This window comes from Pocillopora verrucosa, chromosome 7 (genome assembly GCF_036669915.1).
Source record: "Pocillopora verrucosa isolate sample1 chromosome 7, ASM3666991v2, whole genome shotgun sequence".
NCBI classification, from domain to species: Eukaryota; Metazoa; Cnidaria; class Anthozoa; order Scleractinia; family Pocilloporidae; genus Pocillopora; species Pocillopora verrucosa.
This window is the reverse complement of record NC_089318.1, coordinates 14,120,949-14,138,305: the sequence shown is the minus strand read 5'-3', so window position 1 is coordinate 14,138,305 and position 17,357 is coordinate 14,120,949. Positions and strand designations below refer to the sequence as shown.

Genomic DNA, 17,357 nt, shown 5'->3' with positions numbered 1-17,357 from the left:
AGAAGAAGAAAGGAACTATCTAATGTTTACAATTTTAAAAATATTTTTAATTTTAATTTTAAAAGTTCCAGAGTCCCTGCCTCTACAACATGCTTTGGTAAATTGTTCCAATCGCTAACTACCCTAATAAAAAAAGAATTTTTAAAACAATTTATCCTCGAAGATTTGAAGTAAAGTTTATAAGAATGATTAGCCCTTGTGGAACGCACTTTTGTAAATTCGAAAAATTCTTGAAAGTCTAAATGGGAGAGGCCAAAAACAATCTTGTAACATTCCACAAGTGAAAAGTAGGTTCTCCGTGTGGATAAAAGAGGCCAATTTAAAATGTTACATCGTTCCTCGTACGGCATTTCACCTCGTTTCTGTCTGAGAGCTAATCTCGATGCACGGCGTTGCACGTTCTCGATTGCCTGTATATCTTTCACAAGGTAGGGATTCCACACTGGTACAGCATACTCTAATAGAGGTCTCACCAAAGATTTGTAAAGCAGTGAAAAAGTACTTGTATTGGCTGTTCCAACAGTCCGCCTAACGAGTCCCAGGACTTGGTTGGCTTTGTTTACTATGATACTGATGTGTTGAGACCAGGAGAGATCTTTTGAGATTACAACTCCAAGATCTTTAAAGCTATAAACATCCTTTAAGGTCGAGCCGAGAGTGTAATCCGTGGACGATTTTTCACGGGAATGCGTTATACGCATTGCTTCACACTTTTCCTCATTGAAACGTAATTGCCATGTATTCGCCCAGTGACCGAGGCTATCAAGATCAGATTGAAGTGTTTGTATGTCAGAAGTCGGATTACGGAGTTCTCTATAGATCTTAGTGTCATCCGCATACAATTTAATATTGGACGAAACACAGTCAGCAATATCGTTTATGTATGACACGAATAAAATTGGGCCAAGGATGGTGCCCTGCGGGGTACCAGATACCACGGGTGCCCATTCAGAAAAGGTACCTCTAACAACAACTAATTGCTTGTTGAAGACTGAATTAGGGACCTTACCTTGGTTACTGAGATCTTAATAATAGAAAGGTCAAAGAATTTTCAATTTTGATGCTAATGCATAACAATTCAAACGATTTGGTCCATTATCCCAAGTGGAAAATAAACATAATGCTTACGATAGTTTTAGATTTTGCGCACAAAAAAGTACAAGTTATGTGTTTGTAGAAGGTGTATTCGATTGATGAATAGGACATTGAAAAAAAATATTTATTTCCTTCCGAAAGCCAAACGGGATTATTCCTTAGATTGCTCTATATTCTTGTTAACCTTTCAAGCTTATGTTTGCCATATTTTACATAATTCCCTGATCATGATTATACACAAAAATCATGGTTTAAGTCGCAAAAATAGAACTAGTGCTTGTAAAACCCGAGTTTGAAAGAAGAGGGATACTCAAGTCCTTAGAGATACGAGAAAATCTTCCCCTGCAGATGCATCATTGAATTTAAATCCCATAAGTTAATATTTGTAGTACCTCCTGATTCTAACTCCTATTGTAAATGTATTCTCGATGTTATTGTCATTTTTTATCATTTTTAAATACAATCGTACACGCATGCATCAAAGCTGAAGAAACCAAATTGAGAAGAATATTTCTTTTCAACTCTACGCCTTCGAATTACAAGGACACCCAGAACCTTATTGATATGGCGTTCCGTCCGGCTTGTTTGAGATCCTTAGTATGCAAAGTCCTCAGAAATCGTAAATAACGAAAAAATCGTCTCTATTGTATCGTTTAAAGACATCACAGTACAGCTACGGTGTACCTAAATTTTGTTCTTCTGATTGATCGATTTTTTTCTTAAAGCTTGTCTTAAGTACCATCCTGATGGACATTTCTGGAGATGCTTACTTGGGCTTCCGCAGGAAAGCCTGAGTCTTAAAATGCAGGCCTTTCTTAGGCGCTAAAAGAGGGGTCATGGTCCCAGGCATTCTTCGCGTAAACCGCGGAAGCTGGGGATGAGAGTCTTGCACTTGTCTTATCATGTGCTCGCTCTTCGTAATCAACATAAATCAGTTTACGAAATGCTGTGTGTTACGAAGTCCGCTCTGCAAAGATTCCTGTCTCATGCGCTCATCTCGCATACGTATGCATACGCTATTCGTGGTAGGCCCACACTAAATGATGTCGAGCGTTTTCAGAATGGGCCGGTCCACAGACTCTCTAGCTTGAAAGCTAGCCAAATGTGCAAAGTTTATACTAGTTCTTACGCGATAACAAATGAGCCATATGTGAGTTCAAACTTCGAAAATACTAGCAAAACTGTGACAGCCGATTTAACAACGAACTATGATGCTGAGATGAACACCTCGCTTGCTGAAAAAATCAAGAAAGTTCGTGAACACAACTTCGAAGATGGCGCTAACGACAGCGAATTGGATAAGGATACTGACGTAAGCAACTTGAATAGCAAGGTTGAATATCTAAGCTTAACTCTTCCGTTAAATATCCTGTTTCTGTTACTGGTTTTTATTGGGTTCAATACTAGTAAAGTACGATTTGGTATTTCTTACACAATCAGTATTATTATTGTACAAGCGATCGTGAATGTTGGTTTGCTCTCCACATGGGGTTGTGTGTTCTTTGTATAAGACATGATGAATACTCTTGATGATTGTGATATACTAGAAAAAGTTGTCAATATGACCAATGTACATGAACATAAGGATTTTACAGTGTCAATAAAAGTACAACAATTCAGATCTCGTTGTGCAAAGTCTGTATATTGTAATCGTACTCGTGTTGTGTGTGAATGCCATGGCTATAAACGTGATCGTGAACCAAGCAGAGTACCAGTGAGGATGTTAAAACGTGTCTCTAAGAAAATTTGAAAACTGCAGAGTTATGTACGGAGCCGTTTAATTAAAAACGTACCAAAGTCAATGAAATTCCATGATGTTATTAAAAATAATGCAACATGAAAAAAAGGTACGGTAAAATTTCCGCACAACCCCATCCTACATTATGCATTCAGTTCTTGAACAGAGAAAACAATGACAAAAATACACTTCCATTGGGAAAACAGATTTGTTTTACAATAGTATAGGGCTGTGCGGAAACTTTACCAAAGGTTCATATAAAACAAGAATCAGGTTTGTACAAAAAATGGGAAGGAAACCAATTTTTAGAACAAGAAACGTTTACTCTTCAATGAGATATGTCTACAATTCATGTAGAGATAAACATGGAAAGAAATATCTCAAATACTTAAGGTTCTTTTTGTGTAATTTCCCACATAGTGAGTACAAGGGTGTAATTCACAGAGGCAATTGTACAAAGAACAAGCTCTATAATGATGTAGAGAAAACCCTGTTCCTTGTAGGCACCTTGTGGATTCCAGAAAACAAAAAAAATAACATAAAGTCAAGGGGATGTTGTATTTGGACAAAACACTGGGCAACAATGTGTTGCAATGAGTTTATGTGCATTAATATACCACAATATGAAAGAAATAGGCAATCCCAATGAATTGAAACAAATAGTGCATATTGGAAGTAAACTATATAGCAGTTTGTCACAATTATCAAGACAATCATTTTTACTGCTAGCAGATTTACCATCAATGCTTACAGTATGAGAGGAAGATTACCAGCTAGAATATAGTGAAAGTCACCTTGGTAATGTCCATGTTGAGCCTACCATTGAGGGATATCAATACTGTATGGGCCTGAAAAGAGCATTTGAGTTATTGATATCAGAACAATATAGGTTATATATTTTAACAGTTGGATGTATTGTTGTGAGTATTAGTTACTGCGCTCATGATGGCCATTTTAAGTGTTTGACTCACATGCTAGAGATTTTTATGGCAAAAGTCACTCTTGAGGGATGTGGTCTATTAGATATATCATTTACAGACGACTTAGTGCATCACTTTCAAAGTTTATTTATATAATAAGCTCAGTTATGCACATATTCTGATTGGTTCTCACTTATGATCTACTGGAGGACAGACTTATAAATGATGCCATCATTAAAAACTTTTTTTAAATTCTTTATTATATAAAACACTGAATAGATTCCAAATTGCCATGCGTCTGTTCAGTAATAGATCACAGAGGATGTCAAAATGTGGTAAGAACATCAGTGCCTCATGTGCCACTTTTTTGTTCTTACCACATATTGACATCATCTGTGATCTATAACTGAAGAGATGTACAGCAACTTGGAATCTATTTGTTAAATGGAGCAACTGATCTGTTTGAACTAAAAGGCTAACATTACAAAATATGATGTGGCAATTAGTAACAATGTAAGAGAGGTATTAAAGAGATATCAGGTCAACACAAGTGTCACAAAGACCACTGTTTTGCAGTAGTTCTTTATTCTACATTACTAAATCATTTCACCTTGTAATTTCTAGAACTCAAATACTTTAGATGCAATTATTGAAAATGGATCTCAGCTTAACAATACAATGCAGAGTAAGCACTGTTTAATATCAGCTACCCTGACTGACAGTTTTACAATTTTTGGCACTAACATAAATGTACGTGTTAATGAAGTAAGTCACAGAGAATTAAGTAATTTAACTGAAAGCAGAATATCTTTAGAGACCTTGATTTTAAGGAACCCCACTGGGAAAACAGGATTTTTAATGTGGATTTCAAGTTACTGTATAGCTTGTATTTATCAACAAAATACAAAAGTTAAGCAATTGTTTTCTCTTCTGACATATGAAGACAGTCATTCACCTGCAATGAACAATACACATTCGTGGTGTGGATAATCTAGTAGAGTAAATTAATATTATTCAAAATAGACAGGAATGTCACTGACTATGGAATGTGATATACAATTTATTCGTTGTTCATGTAAAATTACTAAAATTGAAAGGAAACACATCATGAGAAAACACAGAAAAAACATATGTATGACAGCATGGAACCTGTTGCCAATTGGTGTATTCAGTATTGTTTTCTGTATTGCCAACTGTTCAATCTTTTTTAGCCCAGTTTCTTGGCAAAGCTGTGACCCTAACGATAATCATTGGAGACTTAATCTGAACTTGAGCATCCCATGAACAAAATAACAGAGAAACATGTTTCATACATTTGTACAAGGCCATACAGATCAATGAGTGGGATAACATCATGATTATTAATGATTGAAAAAAATAAACAAGTTTCTGGCTGAAACAAATTTTGGCAGTTGTGCTAATGTGTATATACTGATGCCTTCGATGTTAATTATTTTGCAAATAAAGCAAGTTACCTAAAGTATCAAACTTAAACAAAGTATTCTTTTGGTAGAGAGGCCTGTGGTTCTGGGCAGAGGTTTTCTGTGAGTATTTACTCTTTGTGGATAATCTAGTAGAGGAAATTAATAATATTATTCCAAATAAACAGGAATATCAGACTAAGGAATATGATATACAATTTATCTGCTGTTCATCTAAAATTACTGAAATTGAAAGGAAACACATCATGAGAAAACAAAAAAAAAAATATATGTATGACAGCATGGAACCTGTTGCCAAAAAAAGGTTTCTAGAAGACATTAAAGAAAATATTCAACTATGGATGCTGGAAAGAAGAAAGAATTACTTTTCTGACCCAATGAGAAATTAGTGAAAGCCAGATTGGTTGAATTGTGTATTAACCAGTTAAAGAGGAAAATAAGAGAGGGCCCTTAGCTTATTTTATATGTACTGTCTGTAATCGAATACTTTATAAGAAATCAGTAATAACATGCATAAACGAGAAGTACCCTTGCCAAACATATTTCAATATTCAACAGTCATTTGATGGAAAACAGTGTATATGCAACACATGTCACTCAAAGGTCATAAAAGGAAATTACCATGTCGGGCTGTAGTGAATAATATGTATGTGGATGAAATACCCACAGAACTATCTTCATTAGAAAAACTAGAACAAATACGAATAGCTCAACGAATAGTATTTGAGAAGATTGGGGTTGTGCATAAAGGACAACAGAGAAAAATTAAGGGTGTAATATACAATGTACCTGTAGGATGTGATCAGACATGTAATCAACTCCCTCATCAACCTGATAGATCTTGTATAATAATAATTAAGCTTAAAAGAAAGTTACAATCTGGAGGACAAGTTTATTTTGAAGCATCACGACCAGAGTTAATACAACAAGTTCTTAACTGGCTCAAAGTACATAATCCATTGTACAAAGATGTACTAATTGATATCAACAATATTGATAGCAACCTCACAACTTTACAAAATGATGCAGACGATAATGATACACATCGACAAGCTACATCTAACAATGTAACAACAGATAGTGATCCTGCTTTGAAGTTTGATGCAAGAGAAAACGATAAATTAAATAGTAATGGAGAAGAGAATGATGACCCCTTAAATGAATATAGAGCCCCAGTATGCGAGACATGCTTAGAGTCAATTATACCAAACCAAACTATCCAGAGGTGAATGCTCAAGTAAAACGCTCGATACGAAGCCCGAGTGAACGCTCCTCGAGGGTCTAGTTAACTTAAGAAAGTAATTTCACTGATTTCAGAACGTAGTTTGTTTTAATTGATAATTTAGGTGACTTCAGACGGTAAATAATCCTTCGAGCTTTAACTTAAATCAAACCTTTTTAAAAGCTGGCCACGCTGGTGCTGATGTTAAACGGAATAATACTGTTGACATCTACATGTTATCTGCAGCAATCATAAGCAGACTACTCTGTGGGCTTGAGGCCGCGTGACGTCAGTTATTTGATACGCTGGTGTGTCAGTCGAAAGACGTACCAACTAGCTCAGGCGTGGGGAAGGTAGGGTGAAATCTGAGCCCAGTTAGTGATTAATTTGTTAATTACGGTTTTGTTAATTGTTAGTTACGGTTAACCGAAGGCTTATGATCAACCTCTTCGGTCCACATATATCATGTGTCGACGGCAGATGATGAGCGAATGCCGGAAATCGAGCAGGCTTTTGAGGTGGTTAGACGCGGGTAATTGCACTGATTTTTGGCTTGGCTCTTACACGTTTATCGAATTTTGACGTGCCCGAAGCTGGGAGGTGAGCGGCATTTGGAAGCGGAAGAAATTTGCGAAGTTCTGGAGATTTTTGGCCAAGACAGTCCTAGAAGTTGCACGCCTTGTGTTTTTCCTTTGCCTTTGGAGGGGCATCAGTACAAAGTGGCGAATGAACCGTCCCAAACTCCCGCAAAATCACTTTGGACAACACAGAAAAACCAAGGTAAGTGAACTTTATTTACCTAACTGTCATTAAGCGGATTTTGGGGATGAAATGTTACGATTTGCGGAAATTTTGATCGACCGTTGCAAATTACAAACAATGTAAGAGTTCAACCAGCGCATCAAATAACTGATGTCACGCGGCCTCAAGCCCACAGGGTTCTCTGCCTGTGTAGCAATCAAATCAAAATATTAATCCCAGTATTGGGAACATAATACTCGCTGTACACGTGGTGCTAAACTACTGACATTAACGATTTGCGATCGTAATTCTCGCAGTTTTTCCACTGAATATTAGCGCTCATAAACTATAGCATATTTCAAATGACAAGCTTATCTCAGACATCGTGACGGCTAGAGGAATAGCGCCCGTTAAATTAATAACATCTTACGAACATACAAAAACTTAAACAGTCTTGATGGATAATCCATTTTGGGTCAATGAAGTTATTTATCTACAAGATCTAATTAATTTTCTTTTTACGCGTTTTTCCATCTTAAAAGAACCTCACAAAATATTCATTTCCAAATAAACAAGACCCGTATTAAATCACCTTTCCCGGTTTTTTTCCGTGACAAGCGTCGCACGGTCAGCTGGGTAACCGCGCGTCATAGTCAGCGGTATTATGAAAAGCCTCGTTTTCGTTTGTCTTTCCCAGTAATTCACTTCCGCGAGAATTTCTCGAAAACAATCGCTCTAGGACAGAACAGAGGTAAGTGTGACTTCAAAAAAGGTCCTCTCGCTTTATGAGCTTTGTGATCACAAAACTACTTGATGAGCGAATGTTGAAAAGGTTATAACTCAAACGAAATATAATTTGCCGACGCACAAGGATCGCGGATGGCTAGGGTATCTGATTACAGACAGCAATATTATCTTCAACTATGCATGGTTTGCTCGGTTGGGAGCAACTCAGACCAGTCACTGATGTAGTGCATGGCACGGTGATTATTTATGACCTTGTTTTTTTAAACTCTGTATATTACTCCTCCAAACAAAATCAGTTTGTCAGTGCGTTTCTTGACCTTGCCTCAAAAGATGCGACGAATTCGAAGACAAAGGAAAATCTCGATCGTCTGAAGACGGAACCTTTACTAGCTCTGCTTTTTGAGAATTTGCACAATTATGCGCCCGATGTCTTTTATCTTTTCTCGGGAAAATCCTAGACGATCGGCGATTTCACTGTTTCCCGAACATCCCAGATTTTTTCGACAAATGAGCACTTGAGATTGTAGAGATCCTCCCACTGTCTCGGCGACAAATCAAGAAAATTGGAAACGTTTCTATTTTCCCAATGCCTTCCCAGATTTTTACGATGATGGCGATCATTAACCTTGTTCACGGTGTATGAAAGCTTCGATTCTCACGGTCGAGGAAGTCGGTTATAGCGTTGCCTCCCTACCAGTCCTCCAGTTGCTTAGCTACAGTACCCCTGAGTCACAATTGAAAATGGTGTGCGCAATTATTTCAATGGGACAGACGTCTGTCGATCCATCGATATATTAGCAAAATCAGGGAACGTCGGGAACAGTGAAATCGCAGATCGTTCTATTTTGACGACATGGGAAAACCAGTCTTATCAGGTCTTAAACTTTAGAAATAATCACACGAGTTTGGATCTCAGATACCTTTTCATGCAAAAGGGGGTAAGAGTTACCCGTTTCTTGGAATGAATATTACTGCTATACAAACTAGCACGTCCGGTTGGTTACTCTGTGTAAGATATCAGGAAAAAGTAGACGTGTACATCTCCTTTGTCTCAGCCAAAATGTGCTTGATTTAGGATTTCAACTAAGTCGAGTACGTATATCATATATACTAAAGTTTTCAATCTAATTTAGAGGTAATGCACGGCCCATTGACAAACTAAGAAGGCAATCTTTGGGTGTTTGAATGGGAAAAGAAATAATTCTTTGGTGACAATGGACAAAAAGAAAGAATTCAAGACACTATGTCCGCCTACAAGTGTTCAGGGTCACATTCAACAGATTTTGAAGCAGAATAACAGCCTCTCGGGTCTACTCTCAGAAGAGTTAGAAACTATCGTTGCAACCTTAGTAGCACTTCCCTTCAAAGATGAACTACAGCGAGGAATCTTCCTTGAACAAGTACAGAAATTGCAAGGCTACCACATCCAGATTTTCAACTTAGCTGTTGCTCCATGTCGAAACTCTGTGGTGGAATCTTCCATACATTTTGGGCAAAATTTCAAGAAACTTGTTGATATTTGTATCCTTTTTTGTTACACCTATGATGAGTCGAAGCGAGTTGGCTTTTACTATTACACGAGCGCATTCTGTTTTCCTTCTGACACCAACCTGAAATGCCTGTCCTTGGGAGTTCTTTCTAACTTACTGAAACTTGTACAAATTTTTCAAGATGGGAAGTTAAAGGCTTCGGCTGACTCTTACTATGATGATAACTTTATATTACTCGGCAAACACAATTATACCAAAGATTTCTTCAGCAGACTGCTCCAGGTTCTTGACAGTAGACGCAATGAAGACTATCTAGTCGAGGTCATCGATATAACAGTAAGGTTAGCCTCGGTAGACGACAAAGATGTGATCAAATCAAACGATTATGTCGGTGCACTGCGAGAAGGACAGACGGTTTCATCATTCTTGGTAACCAACTGAATGAAACTTCTGGAATCAGCGAATGTCAGCATGTGCTTTAGCGGCGGTTGATCTTTCCGGAGAGAAAATCGAGCCTCTTGGTGTAGGTTTCCAATATTCAGCATCCACTTTTCCTTGTCAAAGTACCATTTTCTATTTTTTGGGGGTTTTAGAAGAAATGAAAAGGAAGGCCGATAACCATAGGATGCCCAACGACAAGACAAGGATGAACATACTTTTAAACCATGTAGATCACTTCTGCATCCACCCTAACGTAGCTGCCTTATCCCTTCAGTTGCTAGCAGCGATTACTATTTCCAATGATGTCTTGAGAGAAGTACTCGATGGATTCTTTCACAAAGAAAGAACTGAGTCATGATTCTTGGAAACAGCGCTCGCGCTCCTGTTAAAAGGTCTGTTGCTATGTCCAAACAGTGAGCTGCTCAACAAAGTCGTGAATTTTTGGATAAAAGCTTTTTCTGATGACCAAGGCTACGGAAATCTTGCTTGCTTGTTGGCCCTTTTGGATGAAGGATCAAGCAGCAATACGGAAACAGCTGAAAGTGTACTGAATTACCTAGAACAACTTCCTCGCACTTTGTTGCCTTCGATGATGGTCTGGAGAAATGTGTTTTGGTGGCGAACTAAGATATTTCCAACCTCCTTTCACTTGCGTCAAGAGGTATTGGTCTTGATTGAGAAGAGTTCAGCTGCAGCCGCAGGACTACCAGTTCAATGGCACTGGCTTGAACGCCCTCCCTATGGACTGGTACCAACTTTACAATTTTTACGAAGGGTGTACCATCAGAATTGCACAGAAGAAGCTAAGAGCGAGATGATTCAGCTGCTCACCTATTGCACTCTCAATGAAACAACTAGCAACTCATGGGCTCCTTCATCAGATGTGGATCTTGTTGAATTCTTAAGCGTGTGTGAGCAGCTGCCGTTCAACATCAAAAAGCATCTTCTTTGTGATTCAAACCCATCCCTTAGGAGGCAATTGAAAACACTTTGGAATGAATTTTCTACTAAAACAAGATCAAGTCAAAATCATATGTGTAAAGGAGAAATCTTGAATGAAGTTCTCTCAATTGTCATGACTTTTTCTGCCCAAGAGGGACCTGTGACCATTCCTGAAGATGTATTGGAGGCGTTATTATCCCTACCTAGACTGCCGCTCTCAGGTGAAAGAAAACTTAGAATCATCAAGTGCCTTTCGAATAAATCTGAAACTAATTATAAGATTGTTCTCTACATTCTGCTACTGATGCAAACACAAGCGTGCGTCCTGCAAGAGGAAACAAACGAATACTTTGATCTTCTTTGGCATGCAGTTCTGGATACTCTAAAAGGCGACCATTTGTCACGTGAAAAGCTACTTTCCAGTCAGCATGACCACTATTAAAGCAAGCAATCACTTTAAAAGCAACTTTGTTGAAGAGCATTTAACATGGAAATCATGTGAGATTTATGTCTGTGAATAAAAGATTGTATTAAATCATTTACCTTCATTTCTATTTTTTTGTAAAGGACACTCTTCCCATACCCATGGTCCGCACAAGCACTTGACAGGTACTAACATAGATGCAACACAGTCTCATGCAGATCATGATGAAACTCATACACAAGTAGATGTACTAAAGAACCAGATTTCTCAAGTTGAACCTGACGTATTTATTGGTCTTTCCTTATGCTGTGGATTCGTGTTCATGCTGCTGATTGATCATATCAGTGGGGACCACTCACATGCTCCTCCTGCATCAGGTGTGTGTTATTCAACTCCAGTGTATAGCAGTCTCCTCAATGAGTCTCTTAAAAAAAACCGTTTTGTATGTTCACCAGTATTATCTCACAGATGAGAAAGGATGTTTCCTTGCAAACCATGTTCGTGCATGGCAGTAACGTTTGAATTTAGTCGGAGCTCTTGATTTAGGATATTGGTCCGAAAAAATGCAGAATTTGAGAAGAAAGTGTGAGTAACTTGCATGGAATTCCTTTCAGAATCTGCATTTTGTGTGGGATGTGACACAATACATTTTAAATGTGTATCAGGAAATGGAAAAAGATGGTGTTACTCCATGTACCTTAACAGTGGCATTGTTGTAAGCCTTTATGAAAGGTCTTTGCTTTCTCTTTCTCAAACAGAATGTCAATGAAGGTTCTGTACTTACATATAATTATGTGTAGATTTCAGCTTTGTTTTCTTTTTCATTTGCAAATAAATTATTTATATCTTTATTTGATGTAGATCCAGAAGGAAATGGCAGACAAAGACACAGTAAAATCACAGCAACAGTAGGTCTAGTTGTTCATGCTGCAGGTAAGTGTTAGTTTTGTTTTGTTTTCTCATTTATTATATTCTAAGTGGCTAAAAAAAAAATCTGATTTTCAACCACTTACCCTCAAGGCACCAGCTTTTAAGTTCATCTACATTTTTACATGACTGTACAAATGATAAGTGAAGCTTGTTTGTTGACCAACATACTTAGTTGTATCAATGATAAGGTATGGCGTTATCATTACTTTACTGCTCCAAAATAAATCTATGATTAAGAACAGGAAATTGTTGCAGCAGTGTTAAATAAATATATAGCCTCAAGTGGACCTTTAATGATGACCCTTTTTTTCGGTAGCTGATGGTGTTACCTAAGTGCAGCTGTGACAACATCAAAAACTGAAGTTGAAGTAATCGTGTTTTTAGCTATCATGTTGCATAAGGTATGGGTTTTTTTTTTTTTTTCGTTTTTTGGTAGTCTTGCCTGGTGTGGAGTTGAATTTGTTTTTCCTCTTAGGGAAGGAAAGTTTTGCTTACCATGACAAGTAATCATTGGTCTTCTGCTCAGTGAGGTCTCCAAGGACTATAGTGAAACATTTCTAGGCTCATTTACAGTACATATAGTTTATTAAATTCTGGTCATATTATTTTTTTTTTGTAGGCACCAGCTGCATTTGGTTTATCAACATTTCTTCTTCATGAAGTGAGTCTATCATTGTGTTTTACCTTCTCGTAATATTTTAAAAATTTTTCAATCTTTTTAAAATCCAATGTTCAGTCTTATTGGCTGATGGAAGTGCATTATTTAATAGCAGTGTAAGGCACAATGCATATGCATTTACAACCTACTTCAACACCATTTTCCTTATTTTAAATCTTAATTCAAGTTTTTTTCCTGGCTCTTCAGACACACTACACTGTAATTGACTGAGTTTTGTCAGGCTTGATGAGAAATACATGTATTTGGCTTGAGATTTTGAGGCACAAACTGAGAGCAGTAAGGTCCCTGCCTGATGAGATAGTTCATCTGGCATGACCCAACTCAGTGGATAGGTAGTTAATCTTATGATCACTAAGGCATGATTTGATAGTAGGGAGGGAGGTAGGCTGTACAAGTACAAAAAAATTTTATAAGAAGACTTTTTGTTATATCTTTGATCTCCTGTTCTGAAGCACAAAGCAACAGAACCTCAAGAGTGCTTACCGGTACCTGAGAAGACTACTTATTCCAGACTATAGCTCATGTCAAATGGTCTGGCTTTACACATATGAGCTTTCTCTATGTTGTCTACGTGATTATTTGAGCATTGAGCTGTATAGGTCATGTATAAGAGATTTTTATTATTTATTATTTATTTTGGGTTTCTATCTCAGGGTCTTGTTACAACTAGAATACGTAAACATCTTATGGTGTTTGCTGCAGCAGCACCAGTGATGGCTTTGGTGACTTACTTCGGTCTTAGTCAGGTAATAATGTAATAATCATGATGCTATTTTATCATTTTATGGCAAAGTTTGAAGTAGATATAAATTCCATTGACTCTTTGACCCATAAGAGCGATTGGCATTTAATCCTCCTTACAATATCACCCCAAATCACATGTACGGGTGACAAGAATAAAGGAAGAGATGAAAACTTTAAGAAGCTCTAGTCTAAGATTGTTTAATTATCCTTTTTTGTGAGCACCTTAGGATGTGTATATAGTTTGGGGAATATAGATCAATCTATTGCCATTTATTTGTGATGGTTTTTCTTATCGTTTACTCCAAACAGAGCAGTAAAGAAGTACTATCCAGTGTGAAGGGGACTGGAGTAGCCACGCTGTTTTCAGCGGGGACGTTTCTTTATGTTTCCACAGTTCATGTCCTACCAGAACTTATGAGTATGAATACGCATTGTGACAGTAGTTCCGACCAAGGCCAGTCTGACAAAATGCAAAGGACTGATCTTTTCTTGATGGTGTTTGGAATTGTGTCACCTCTTTTAATTTCCCAAATACATAGCCATCATTAACGCCTCTGATATTGTTACTGGATTTGCATTGTCTTTTTTCTTGACCTGCGGCATGGTCACACAGTAACCATGTGAAAATATACAAAAAATGAAACCCTAAGTGTGAGCCTTTTGCTTTACATGTACACTGCAAATGCATGGTTGTTCAGGTAGGGGTTTCTGGACTGGCCTTTCACATATGCAGTGAAGTCATCATAGGTTCATATTACCATCCTTTATGGATAATGCCTTATGTGTAAAATCGTGTAAAATTTATCCAATACTTATGTTTGTATGAAGAAGTTTTGTACAAAATATGGAATTCTTGAAAGTATATGGAATTCTGCCACTAACAATGATTTTAAGACCCCTAAACAGATCAAGTTTTGAAATGCAAAAATTCTGGAGTTTACTTTCGACCTATAGCAATTGCTAACTACATGTTGGAGACTATATTAAGAGATCTTACCTTGGCTAAAATGTCGGGTTACTTCATAGCTAGAAAGGTCTGAGAAGTTTCAATTCTGTTGCACATGCACAGCAATTCCTACTCAGTTCAAATGAAGTGATTTATAACAGTAATAGGACCGAGTGGAGTCCAATTCCATCTGTAGTCATACAGTACCAGTGATTGACAAAATTGGATGACTGCTAAGTGAGAGTCCAATTTGTTAGTCACTCGTATGATTACAGACAGAATTAGACGACAAGAAGTCTTGTTACCAAGTAATCATAACCATTATAATTTCCAAAAACAACAAATAAATTTTGGTCAAATATCTCTGGTAGAGACTATGTCTAAAGTGAAAAAAAATTCTCCATTTTAGAAATTCCTCAATTCATTTTAGGATTACTGGTTGTTCCTATGGTTAATGTGATTAATTCTGTAATTAGTGGACTTGGCTGAGTGGATGATGGCTGCTTCAAATGTCCGATTACAGGTGTCCGAAGTTGTTTAAAGAAGAGAGCTTAAACGGTTGTTTAAGCTATCTTCGGTGCAGGCTGGTGCACAAATGCGTATTTTGTATCACAGAAATATAAAACACTTCTAATACAAACGCTTTATCAAGGAGAGGAAATCAGTTGACACTGTTTGGAAAAGTCATCTTCAAACATATTTCACAAACCCGTAAACAGAAAATTGTCTGCCTTGAAATACAAATTTAGGTTGCACAATATAATTTAGTACCATTTAACTTATATTTGCGAGCACAAAACGTGAGTGCAAACAAAAATAGCACTTCCTGGGGAGTAAGGTTATGCTGAGAAGCATTAGTTTCCTCAGATAAAGGTCCGGTCATTGTTTTACCACCTAGGAGGGATGGGTGTTGTGGAGGATTTTTGTTGTGTTATGATAAAATATTATTACTATGATCTCCGTTCACTGAGAGTTTATTGACAGTCAATTCGCTCTTTATGCTCTGCTGTTGTCGATTTACCCTCCCTCCGTCTGTTACCTTCCCCCCTTAAAACCATATGACCCCCCCCCATTCTCCCCCTTTCCCCCCCCCCCCCCATACCAGGGGATAGTTAATGAATGGTCCTTTATCTGATGAATGCTTCTAAGCGTAACCTCATTAGAAGTCATGGATGATATCATCATGAAGTAGCTCTTCCTCACTAGTCACGTTTTTACCTCCAACCACACTTGTTTACATACAATACGATACAGTTTATCATGTTGTTTCATCACTCTTTATAACATTCATGCTTCGCGAAGGACAAAAAGAGTCGCGCACGACTGCGCACGACTCGATCTACAGGGATTGTGAAAAATTGACGTAAATCTTAGCCTGCGTGCAGACCCTCATTGTTAACCTTTCAAGCGTTAAGGCAAGCGAGCGAGAGGACTGCAAAGAATCTACGTCTAGCACTGACTTATTTGTATAATTGGTGCTAGACCCCCGGCAAACCTCTCCCCGACTCGTCTCAAATCTATTATGCAGCGCTAATAAAATGAAGGCCTTGTGAAATGCTACTTACTTCTCGTTATTCATCTCAAATAAAAAAAAGTAGTGAAATAAAATTGTATAGCGAAGCTTCTGTTTGAAGTTAGTTCGACTTGTGCTTCTCGTTCTACTAAGAGTGAGACAAACTACAGGTGGTATAGATTTTCTTTTCATGGCCGACTGGTGCAAAAACAGGCTCAGGTCTCGTGCAAAGCTTAATCTCTCCATTAATATTAACAGCTGGAGAGTCAAAGGATCTTGCCGTGAAAAGAAAATTGGAGTTTAAGTTTTGAAATCGATTCATATATCTTTTGGTTTCCTGACAAGAGCTAGGGGAAAAAAATGCATGGATTCACCTTCAGGGTCCTTCTTTCGATTTTGGGGTTTTGTTAAAGTTTTCTCCGCATTTTCAGGTCCTTTAGGTTTCAACCACATTTTCAGCATCTCGATTTTCAAATTCTGTGAACTTTCGATAATTTCTATGAATGCGGTATACATTCTTTGTTTTTCCTCGTTGGTTTTATTTTGGTGCGGATTTAAACGTGCACAAAGAGATCGTGGGACAAGACAACAACGACATCTTCTCAAAGAGCTTTACTCCATAGAGGTTGAAAAGATTCCAATGATCATTGATCGCTTTTTAAAGCTATACAGAGGAAGTCCACGTGGTGAGGAGGAAATCTACGCAAAGGACAGTGCGAGTTGTTGGGTGGAAAAGCGCTGTGCAGTGTGTTTAAAACTTGTTCTAAAATCAATGAAGGCTGTTCATCACATGACGCTGTATTGGAACGAGTATATCTCGTTTGCTATTGTATCACACTACTGTTTTAGACAAGGTATTTATACCACTTAAATTTAGGAAAGAATGAGTAGAACATAAATCATATTTTCTGTAAAGTACACGAGCCATCCTAACCTCATTTGTCAACTGCTTTCCAGGCATCATCTGTAAAAAGCCTCTTCGATTTTTCAAATTTGAACAATTTCAGCAAAAACTGTAGCTCCCAAAATATATCTCTCACCTTGCCTAAAAAAAATTAAATTCAAAGTATCACAACTTTGCTTATTCCTGCCCGTAGGTCCAGCCAAGCCCTTACGGTCATTAGCCCCCGCAATAGCCGTCAACAATGGCATATAGATATAGGCGTTTAGTGTTAACTTGTAAAACTCCCTTAGGAAGTTTACGACAGTTAGACGAAACGCGTCAGAGAATAAAGAAGTTTTACAACTACTGTTTGCAGAGCGCTGCTCTCTTGTTCAGTTTTAAATTTTTTTAAAAATTGTTCAAAAAATCATTGAAAAAAAAAATTAATAACCGTTTGAGT

The 17,357-nt window shown here is 37.6% G+C and overlaps 2 pseudogenes; both read left to right on the top strand.

Moving 5' to 3' along the window:
- The first annotated feature begins 1,686 nt into the window (after positions 1-1,686).
- On the top strand, positions 1,687-5,020 carry LOC131778631 (uncharacterized; annotated as a pseudogene).
- Positions 5,021-5,839: 819 nt separating this feature from the next.
- On the top strand, positions 5,840-16,070 carry LOC131778630 (uncharacterized; annotated as a pseudogene).
- The last annotated feature ends 1,287 nt before the right edge of the window (positions 16,071-17,357 follow it).